Source organism: Salmo salar, chromosome 12 (genome assembly GCF_965601325.2).
Source record: "Salmo salar chromosome 12, fSalSal1, whole genome shotgun sequence".
NCBI lineage: Eukaryota > Metazoa > Chordata > Actinopteri > Salmoniformes > Salmonidae > Salmo > Salmo salar.
Window position 1 is genome coordinate 71,646,580 of NC_138302.1, and position 10,355 is coordinate 71,656,934.

The following is a 10,355-nucleotide window of genomic DNA, read 5'->3' on the forward strand; positions in this document are numbered from 1 at the left end:
CGTGTAAGAGCGTGTGTGTACTGTGTTAGAGCGTGTGTGTACTGTGTTATGTGTGTGTTAGAGCGTGTGTACTGTGTTATGTGTGTGTTGGAGCGTGTGTGTACTGTGTTATGTGTGTGTAAGAGCGTGTGTGTACTGTGTTATGTGTGTGTTAGAGCGTGTGTGTACTGTGTTATGTGTGTGTAAGAGCGTGTGTGTACTGTGTTATGTGTGTGTAAGAGCGTGTGTGTACTGTTATGTGTGTGTTAGAGCGTGTGTGTACTGTGTTATGTGTGTGTTAGAGCGTGTGTGTACTGTGTTATGTGTGTGTAAGAGCGTGTGTGTACTGTGTTATGTGTGTGTAAGAGCGTGTGTGTACTGTGTTATGTGTGTGTTAGAGAGTGTGTGTACTGTTATGTGTGTGTTAGAGCGTGTGTGTACTGTGTTATGTGTGTGTTAGAGCGTGTGTGTACTGTGTTATGCGTGTGTAAGAGCGTGTGTGTACTGTGTTATGTGTGTGTTAGAGCGTGTGTGTACTGTGTTATGTGTGTGTTAGAGCGTGTGTGTACTGTGTTATGTGTGTGTAAGAGCTTGTTTGTACCGTGTTATGTGTGTGTTAGAGCGTGTGTGTACTGTGTTATGTCTGTGTAAGAGCGTGTGTGTACTGTGTTATGTGTGTGTAAGAGCGTGTGTGTACTGTGTTATGTTTGTGTTAGAGAGTGTGTGTACTGTTATGTGTGTTTTAGAGCGTGTGTGTACTGTGTTATGTGTGTGTTAGAGCGTGTGTGTACTGTGTTATGCGTGTGTAAGAGCGTGTGTGTACTGTGTTATGTGTGTGTTAGAGCGTGTGTGTACTGTGTTATGTGTGTGAGAGCCTGTGTGTACTGTGTTATGTGTGTGTAAGAGCGTGTGTGTACTGTGTTATGCGTGTGTTAGAGCGTGTGTGTACTGTGTTATGTGTGTGTAAGAGCGTGTGTGTACTGTGTTATGTGTGTGTTAGAGCGTGTGTGTACTGTGATATGTGTGTGTTAGAGCGTGTGTGTACTGTGTTATGTGTGTGTTAGAGCGTGTGTGTACTGTGTTATGTGTGTGTAAGAGCGTGTGTGTACTGTTATGTGTGTGTTAGAGCGTGTGTGTACTGTGTTATGTGTGTGTTAGAGCGTGTGTGTACTGTGTTATGTGTGTGTGTAAGAGCGTGTGTGTACTGTGTTATGTGTGTGTAAGAGCGGGTGTGTACTGTGTTATGTGTGTGTTAGAGAGTGTGTGTACTGTTATGTGTGTGTTAGAGCGTGTGTGTACTGTGTTATGTGTGTGTTAGAGCGTGTGTGTACTGTGTTATGCGTGTGTAAGAGCGTGTGTGTACTGTGTTATGTGTGTGTTAGAGCGTGTGTGTACTGTGTTATGTGTGTGTTAGAGCGTGTGTGTACTGTGTTATGTGTGTGTAAGAGCATGTGTGTACTGTGTTATGTGTGTGTTAGAGCGTGTGTGTACTGTGTTATGTGTGTGTAAGAGCGTGTGTGTACTGTGTTATGTGTGTGTTAGAGCGTGTGTGTACTGTGTTATGTGTGTGTTAGAGCGTGTGTGTACTGTGTTATGTGTGTGTTAGAGCGTGTGTGTACTGTGTTATGTGTGTGTTAGAGCGTGTGTGTACTGTGTTATGTGTGTGTTAGAGCGTGTATGTACTGTGTTATGTGTGTGTAAGAGCGTTTGAGTTCTGTGTTATGTGTGTGTAAGAGCGTGTGTGTAATGTGTTATGTGCGTGTAAGAGCGTGTGTGTACTGTGTTATGTGTGTGTTAGAGCGTGTGTGTACTGTGTTATGTGTGTGTAAGAGCGTGTGTGTACTGTGTTATGTGTGTGTTAGAGCGTGTGTGTACTGTGTTATGTGCGTGTAAGAGCGTGTGTGTACTGTGTTATGTGTGTGTTAGAGCGTGTGTGTACTGTGTTATGTGTGTGTTAGAGCGTGTGTGTACTGTGTTATGTGTGTGTTAGAGCGTGTGTGTACTGTGTTATGTGTGTGTTAGAGCGTGTGTGTACTGTGTTATGTGTGTGTAAGAGCGTGTGTGTACTGTGTAATCTGTGTGTTAGAGCGTGTGTGTACTGTGTTATGTGCGTGTTAGAGCGTGTGTGTACTGTGTTATGTGCGTGTAAGAGCGTGTGTGTACTGTGTTAGAGCGTGTGTGTACTGTGTTATGTGTGTGTTAGAGCGTGTGTACTGTGTTATGTGTGTGTTGGAGCGTGTGTGTACTGTGTTATGTGCGTGTTAGAGCGTGTGTGTACTGTGTTATGTGTGTGTAAGAGCGTGTGTGTACTGTTATGTGTGTGTTAGAGCGTGTGTGTACTGTGTTATGTGTGTGTTAGAGCGTGTGTGTACTGTGTTATGTGTGTGTAAGAGCGTGTGTGTACTGTGTTATGTGTGTGTAAGAGCGTGTGTGTACTGTGTTATGTGTGTGTTAGAGAGTGTGTGTACTGTTATGTGTGTGTTAGAGCGTGTGTGTACTGTGTTATGTGTGTGTTAGAGCGTGTGTGTACTGTGTTATGCGTGTGTAAGAGCGTGTGTGTACTGTGTTATGTGTGTGTTAGAGCGTGTGTGTACTGTGTTATGTGTGTGTTAGAGCGTGTGTGTACTGTGTTATGTGTGTGTAAGAGCTTGTTTGTACCGTGTTATGTGTGTGTTAGAGCGTGTGTGTACTGTGTTATGTCTGTGTAAGAGCGTGTGTGTACTGTGTTATGTGTGTGTAAGAGCGTGTGTGTACTGTGTTATGTTTGTGTTAGAGAGTGTGTGTACTGTTATGTGTGTTTTAGAGCGTGTGTGTACTGTGTTATGTGTGTGTTAGAGCGTGTGTGTACTGTGTTATGCGTGTGTAAGAGCGTGTGTGTACTGTGTTATGTGTGTGTTAGAGCGTGTGTGTACTGTGTTATGTGTGTGAGAGCCTGTGTGTACTGTGTTATGTGTGTGTAAGAGCGTGTGTGTACTGTGTTATGCGTGTGTTAGAGCGTGTGTGTACTGTGTTATGTGTGTGTAAGAGCGAGTGTGTACTGTGTTATGTGTGTGTTAGAGCGTGTGTGTACTGTGATATGTGTGTGTTAGAGCGTGTGTGTACTGTGTTATGTGTGTGTTAGAGCGTGTGTGTACTGTGTTATGTGTGTGTAAGAGCGTGTGTGTACTGTTATGTGTGTGTTAGAGCGTGTGTGTACTGTGTTATGTGTGTGTTAGAGCGTGTGTGTACTGTGTTATGTGTGTGTGTAAGAGCGTGTGTGTACTGTGTTATGTGTGTGTAAGAGCGGGTGTGTACTGTGTTATGTGTGTGTTAGAGAGTGTGTGTACTGTTATGTGTGTGTTAGAGCGTGTGTGTACTGTGTTATGTGTGTGTTAGAGCGTGTGTGTACTGTGTTATGCGTGTGTAAGAGCGTGTGTGTACTGTGTTATGTGTGTGTTAGAGCGTGTGTGTACTGTGTTATGTGTGTGTTAGAGCGTGTGTGTACTGTGTTATGTGTGTGTAAGAGCATGTGTGTACTGTGTTATGTGTGTGTTAGAGCGTGTGTGTACTGTGTTATGTGTGTGTAAGAGCGTGTGTGTACTGTGTTATGTGTGTGTTAGAGCGTGTGTGTACTGTGTTATGTGTGTGTTAGAGCGTGTGTGTACTGTGTTATGTGTGTGTTAGAGCGTGTGTGTACTGTGTTATGTGTGTGTTAGAGCGTGTGTGTACTGTGTTATGTGTGTGTTAGAGCGTGTATGTACTGTGTTATGTGTGTGTAAGAGCGTTTGAGTTCTGTGTTATGTGTGTGTAAGAGCGTGTGTGTAATGTGTTATGTGCGTGTAAGAGCGTGTGTGTACTGTGTTATGTGTGTGTTAGAGCGTGTGTGTACTGTGTTATGTGTGTGTAAGAGCGTGTGTGTACTGTGTTATGTGTGTGTTAGAGCGTGTGTGTACTGTGGTATGTGTGTGTAAGAGCGTGTGTGTACTGTGTTATGTGTGTGTAAGAGCGTGTGTGTACTGTGTTATGTGTGTGTTAGAGCGTGTGTGTACTGTGTTATGTGCGTGTAAGAGCGTGTGTGTACTGTGTTATGTGTGTGTTAGAGCGTGTGTGTACTGTGTTATGTGTGTGTTAGAGCGTGTGTGTACTGTGTTATGTGTGTGTTAGAGCGTGTGTGTACTGTGTTATGTGTGTGTTAGAGCGTGTGTGTACTGTGTTATGTGTGTGTAAGAGCGTGTGTGTACTGTGTAATCTGTGTGTTAGAGCGTGTGTGTACTGTGTTATGTGCGTGTTAGAGCGTGTGTGTACTGTGTTATGTGCGTGTAAGAGCGTGTGTGTACTGTGTTAGAGCGTGTGTGTACTGTGTTATGTGTGTGTTAGAGCGTGTGTACTGTGTTATGTGTGTGTTGGAGCGTGTGTGTACTGTGTTATGTGCGTGTTAGAGCGTGTGTGTACTGTGTTATGTGCGTGTAAGAGCGTGTGTGTACTGTGTTAGAGCGTGTGTGTACTGTGTTATGTGTGTGTTAGAGCGTGTGTACTGTGTTATGTGTGTGTTGGAGCGTGTGTGTACTGTGTTATGTGTGTGTAAGAGCGTGTGTGTACTGTGTTATGTGTGTGTTAGAGCGTGTGTGTACTGTGTTATGTGTGTTAGAGCGTGTGTGTACTGTGTTATGTGTGTGTAAGAGCGTGTGTGTACTGTTATGTGTGTGTTAGAGCGTGTGTGTACTGTGTTATGTGTGTGTTAGAGCGTGTGTGTACTGTGTTATGTGTGTGTTAGAGCGTGTGTGTACTGTGTTATGTGTGTGTTAGAGCGTGTGTGTACTGTGTTATGTGTGTGTTAGAGCGTGTGTGTACTGTGTTATGTGTGTGTTAGAGAGTGTGTGTACTGTGTTATGTGTGTGTTAGAGCGTGTGTGTACTGTGTTATGTGTGTGTAAGAGCGTGTGTGTTCTGTGTTATGTGTGTGTAAGAGCGTGTGTGTACTGTGTTATGTGTGTGTAAGAGCGTGTGTGTACTGTGTTATGTGTGTGTTAGAGCGTGTGTGTACTGTGTTATGTGCGTGTAAGAGCGTGTGTGTACTGTGTTATGTGTGTGTTAGAGCGTGTGTGTACTGTGTTATGTGTGTGTTAGAGCGTGTGTGTACTGTGTTATGTGTGTGTTAGAGCGCGTGTGTACTGTGTTATGTGTGTGTAAGAGCATGTGTTTACTGTGTTATGTGTGTGTAAGAGCGTGTGTGTACTGTGTTATGTGTGTGTTAGAGCGTGTGTGTACTGTGTTATGTGTGTGTTAGAGCGTGTGTGTACTGTGTTATGTGTATGTAAGAGCGTGTGTGTACTGTGTTATGTGTGTGTGTAAGAGCATGTGTGTACTGTTATGTGTGTGTGTAAGAGCGTGTGTGTACTGTGTTATGTGTGTGTAAGAGCGTGTGTGTACTGTGTTATGTGTGTGTTAGAGCGTGTGTGTACTGTGTTATGTGTGTGTAAGAGCGTGTGTGTACTGTGTTATGTGTGTGTAAGAGCGTGTGTGTACTGTGTTATGTGTGTGTTAGAGCGTGTGTGTACTGTGTTATGTGTGTGTTAGAGCGTGTGTGTACTGTGTTATGTGTGTGTTAGAGCGTGTGTGTACTGTGTTATGTGTGTGTTGGAGCGTGTGTGTACTGTGTTATGTGTGTGTTAGAGCGTGTGTGTACTGTGTTATGTGTGTGTTAGAGTGTATGTGTACTGTGTTATGTGTGTGTTAGAGCGTGTATGTACTGTGTTATGTGTGTGTAAGAGCGTGTGTGTTCTGTGTTATGTGTGTGTAAGAGCGTGTGTGTACTGTGTTATGTGTGTGTAAGATCGTGTGTGTACTGTGTTATGTGTGTGTTAGAGCGTGTGTGTACTGTGTTATGTGCGTGTAAGAGCGTGTGTGTACTGTGTTATGTGTGTGTTAGAGAGTGTGTGTACTGTTATGTGTGTGTTAGAGCGTGTGTGTACTGTGTTATGTGTGTGTTAGAGCGTGTGTGTACTGTGTTATGTGTGTGTAAGAGCGTGTGTGTACTGTGTTATGTGTGTGTAAGAGCGTGTGTGTACTGTGTTATGTGTGTGTTAGAGCGTGTGTGTACTTTGTTATGTGTGTGTAAGAGCGTGTGTGTACTGTGTTATGTGTGTGTTAGAGCGTGTGTGTACTGTGTTATGTGTGTGTTAGAGCGTGTGTGTACTGTGTTATGTGTGTGTTAGAGCGTGTGTACTGTGTTATGTGTGTGTAAGAGCGTGTGTGTACTGTGTTATGTGTGTGTAAGAGTGTGTGTCTACTGTTATGTGTGTGTGTAAGAGCGTGTGTGTACTGTCTTATGTGTGTGTAAGAGCGTGTGTGTACTGTGTTATGTGTGTGTAAGAGCGTGTGTGTACTGTGTTATGTGTGTGTTAGAGCGTGTGTGTGTACTGTGTTATGTGTGTTTTAGAGCGTGTGTGTACTGTGTTATGTGTGTGTTAGAGCGTGTGTGTACTGTGTTATGTGTGTGTTAGAGCGTGTGTGTACTGTTATGTGTGTGTTAGAGCGTGTGTGTACTGTCTTATGTGTGTGTTAGAGCGTGTGTGTACTGTGTTATGTGTGTGTAAGAGCGTGTGTGTACTGTGTTATGTGTGTGTTAGAGCGTGTGTGTACTGTGTTATGTGTGTGTTAGAGCGTGTGTGTACTGTGTTATGTGTGTGTTAGAGCGTGTGTGTACTGTGTTATGTGTGTGTTAGAGAGTGTGTGTACTGTGTTATGTGTGTGTTAGAGCGTGTGTGTACTGTGTTATGTGTGTGTAAGAGCGTGTGTGTTCTGTGTTATGTGTGTGTAAGAGCGTGTGTGTACTGTGTTATGTGTGTGTAAGAGCGTGTGTGTACTGTGTTATGTGTGTGTTAGAGCGTGTGTGTACTGTGTTATGTGCGTGTAAGAGCGTGTGTGTACTGTGTTATGTGTGTGTTAGAGCGTGTGTGTACTGTGTTATGTGTGTGTTAGAGCGTGTGTGTACTGTCTTATGTGTGTGTTAGAGCGTGTGTGTACTGTGTTATGTGTGTGTAAGAGCGTGTGTTTACTGTGTTATGTGTGTGTAAGAGCGTGTGTGTACTGTGTTATGTGTGTGTTAGAGCGTGTGTGTACTGTGTTATGTGTGTGTAAGAGCGTGTGTGTACTGTGTTATGTGTGTGTGTAAGAGCATGTGTGTACTGTTATGTGTGTGTGTTAGAGCGTGTGTGTACTGTGTTATGTGTGTGTTAGAGTGTATGTGTACTGTGTTATGTGTGTGTTAGAGCGTGTATGTACTGTGTTATGTGTGTGTAAGAGCGTGTGTGTTCTGTGTTATGTGTGTGTAAGAGCGTGTGTGTACTGTGTTATGTGTGTGTAAGATCGTGTGTGTACTGTGTTATGTGTGTGTTAGAGCGTGTGTGTACTGTGTTATGTGCGTGTAAGAGCGTGTGTGTACTGTGTTATGTGTTTGTTAGAGAGTGTGTGTACTGTTATGTGTGTGTTAGAGCGTGTGTGTACTGTGTTATGTGTGTGTTAGAGTGTGTGTGTACTGTGTTATGTGCGTGTAAGTGCGTGTGTGTACTGTGTTATGTGTGTGTTAGAGCGTGTGTGTACTGTGTTATGTGTGTGTTAGAGCGTGTGTGTACTGTGTTATGTGCGTGTAAGAGCGTGTGTGTACTGTGTTATGTGTTTGTTAGAGAGTGTGTGTACTGTTATGTGTGTGTTAGAGCGTGTGTGTACTGTGTTATGTGTGTGTTAGAGTGTGTGTGTACTGTGTTATGTGCGTGTAAGTGCGTGTGTGTACTGTGTTATGTGTGTGTTAGAGCGTGTGTGTACTGTGTTATGTGTGTGTTAGAGCGTGTGTGTACTGTGTTATGTGTGTGTTAGAGCGTGTGTGTACTGTGTTATGTGTGTGTTAGAGCGTGTGTGTACTGTGTTTTGTGTGTGTAAGAGCGTGTGTGTTCTGTGTTATGTGTGTGTAAGAGCGTGTGTGTACTGTGTTATGTGTGTGTTAGAGCGTGTGTGTACTGTGTTATGTGTGTGTTAGAGCGTGTGTGTACTGTGTTATGTGTGTGTTAGAGCGCGTGTGTACTGTGTTATGTGTGTGTAAGAGCATGTGTTTACTGTGTTATGTGTGTGTAAGAGCGTGTGTGTACTGTGTTATGTGTGTGTTAGAGCGTGTGTGTACTGTGTTATGTGTGTGTTAGAGCGTGTGTGTACTGTGTTATGTGTATGTAAGAGCGTGTGTGTACTGTGTTATGTGTGTGTGTAAGAGCATGTGTGTACTGTTATGTGTGTGTGTAAGAGCGTGTGTGTACTGTGTTATGTGTGTGTAAGAGCGTGTGTGTACTGTGTTATGTGTGTGTTAGAGCGTGTGTGTACTGTGTTATGTGTGTGTAAGAGCGTGTGTGTACTGTGTTATGTGTGTGTAAGAGCGTGTGTGTACTGTGTTATGTGTGTGTTAGAGCGTGTGTGTACTGTGTTATGTGTGTGTTAGAGCGTGTGTGTACTGTGTTATGTGTGTGTTAGAGCGTGTGTGTACTGTGTTATGTGTGTGTTGGAGCGTGTGTGTACTGTGTTATGTGTGTGTTAGAGCGTGTGTGTACTGTGTTATGTGTGTGTTAGAGTGTATGTGTACTGTGTTATGTGTGTGTTAGAGCGTGTATGTACTGTGTTATGTGTGTGTAAGATCGTGTGTGTACTGTGTTATGTGTGTGTTAGAGCGTGTGTGTACTGTGTTATGTGCGTGTAAGAGCGTGTGTGTACTGTGTTATGTGTGTGTTAGAGAGTGTGTGTACTGTTATGTGTGTGTTAGAGCGTGTGTGTACTGTGTTATGTGTGTGTTAGAGCGTGTGTGTACTGTGTTATGTGTGTGTAAGAGCGTGTGTGTACTGTGTTATGTGTGTGTAAGAGCGTGTGTGTACTGTGTTATGTGTGTGTTAGAGCGTGTGTGTACTTTGTTATGTGTGTGTAAGAGCGTGTGTGTACTGTGTTATGTGTGTGTTAGAGCGTGTGTGTACTGTGTTATGTGTGTGTTAGAGCGTGTGTGTACTGTGTTATGTGTGTGTTAGAGCGTGTGTGTACTGTGTTATGTGTGTGTAAGAGCGTGTGTGTACTGTGTTATGTGTGTGTAAGAGCGTGTGTGTACTGTGTTATGTGTGTGTTAGAGCGTGTGTGTACTTTGTTATGTGTGTGTAAGAGCGTGTGTGTACTGTGTTATGTGTGTGTTAGAGCGTGTGTGTACTGTGTTATGTGTGTGTTAGAGCGTGTGTGTACTGTGTTATGTGTGTGTTAGAGCGTGTGTACTGTGTTATGTGTGTGTAAGAGCGTGTGTGTACTGTGTTATGTGTGTGTAAGAGTGTGTGTGTACTGTTATGTGTGTGTGTAAGAGCGTGTGTGTACTGTCTTATGTGTGTGTAAGAGCGTGTGTGTACTGTGTTATGCGTGTGTAAGAGCGTGTGTGTACTGTGTTATGTGTGTGTTAGAGCGTGTGTGTGTACTGTGTTATGTGTGTTTTAGAGCGTGTGTGTACTGTGTTATGTGTGTGTTAGAGCGTGTGTGTACTGTGTTATGTGTGTGTTAGAGCGTGTGTGTACTGTTATGTGTGTGTTAGAGCGTGTGTGTACTGTCTTATGTGTGTGTTAGAGCGTGTGTGTACTGTGTTATGTGTGTGTAAGAGCGTGTGTGTACTGTGTTATGTGTGTGTTAGAGCGTGTGTGTACTGTGTTATGTGTGTGTTAGAGCGTGTGTGTACTGTGTTATGTGTGTGTTAGAGCGTGTGTGTACTGTGTTATGTGTGTGTTAGAGAGTGTGTGTACTGTGTTATGTGTGTGTTAGAGCGTGTGTGTACTGTGTTATGTGTGTGTAAGAGCGTGTGTGTTCTGTGTTATGTGTGTGTAAGAGCGTGTGTGTACTGTGTTATGTGTGTGTAAGAGCGTGTGTGTACTGTGTTATGTGTGTGTTAGAGCGTGTGTGTACTGTGTTATGTGCGTGTAAGAGCGTGTGTGTACTGTGTTATGTGTGTGTTAGAGCGTGTGTGTACTGTGTTATGTGTGTGTTAGAGCGTGTGTGTACTGTCTTATGTGTGTGTTAGAGCGTGTGTGTACTGTGTTATGTGTGTGTAAGAGCGTGTGTTTACTGTGTTATGTGTGTGTAAGAGCGTGTGTGTACTGTGTTATGTGTGTGTTAGAGCGTGTGTGTACTGTGTTATGTGTGTGTAAGAGCGTGTGTGTACTGTGTTATGTGTGTGTGTAAGAGCATGTGTGTACTGTTATGTGTGTGTGTTAGAGCGTGTGTGTACTGTGTTATGTGTGTGTTAGAGTGTATGTGTACTGTGTTATGTGTGTGTTAGAGCGTGTATGTACTGTGTTATGTGTGTGTAAGAGCGTGTGTGTTCTGTGTTATGTGTGT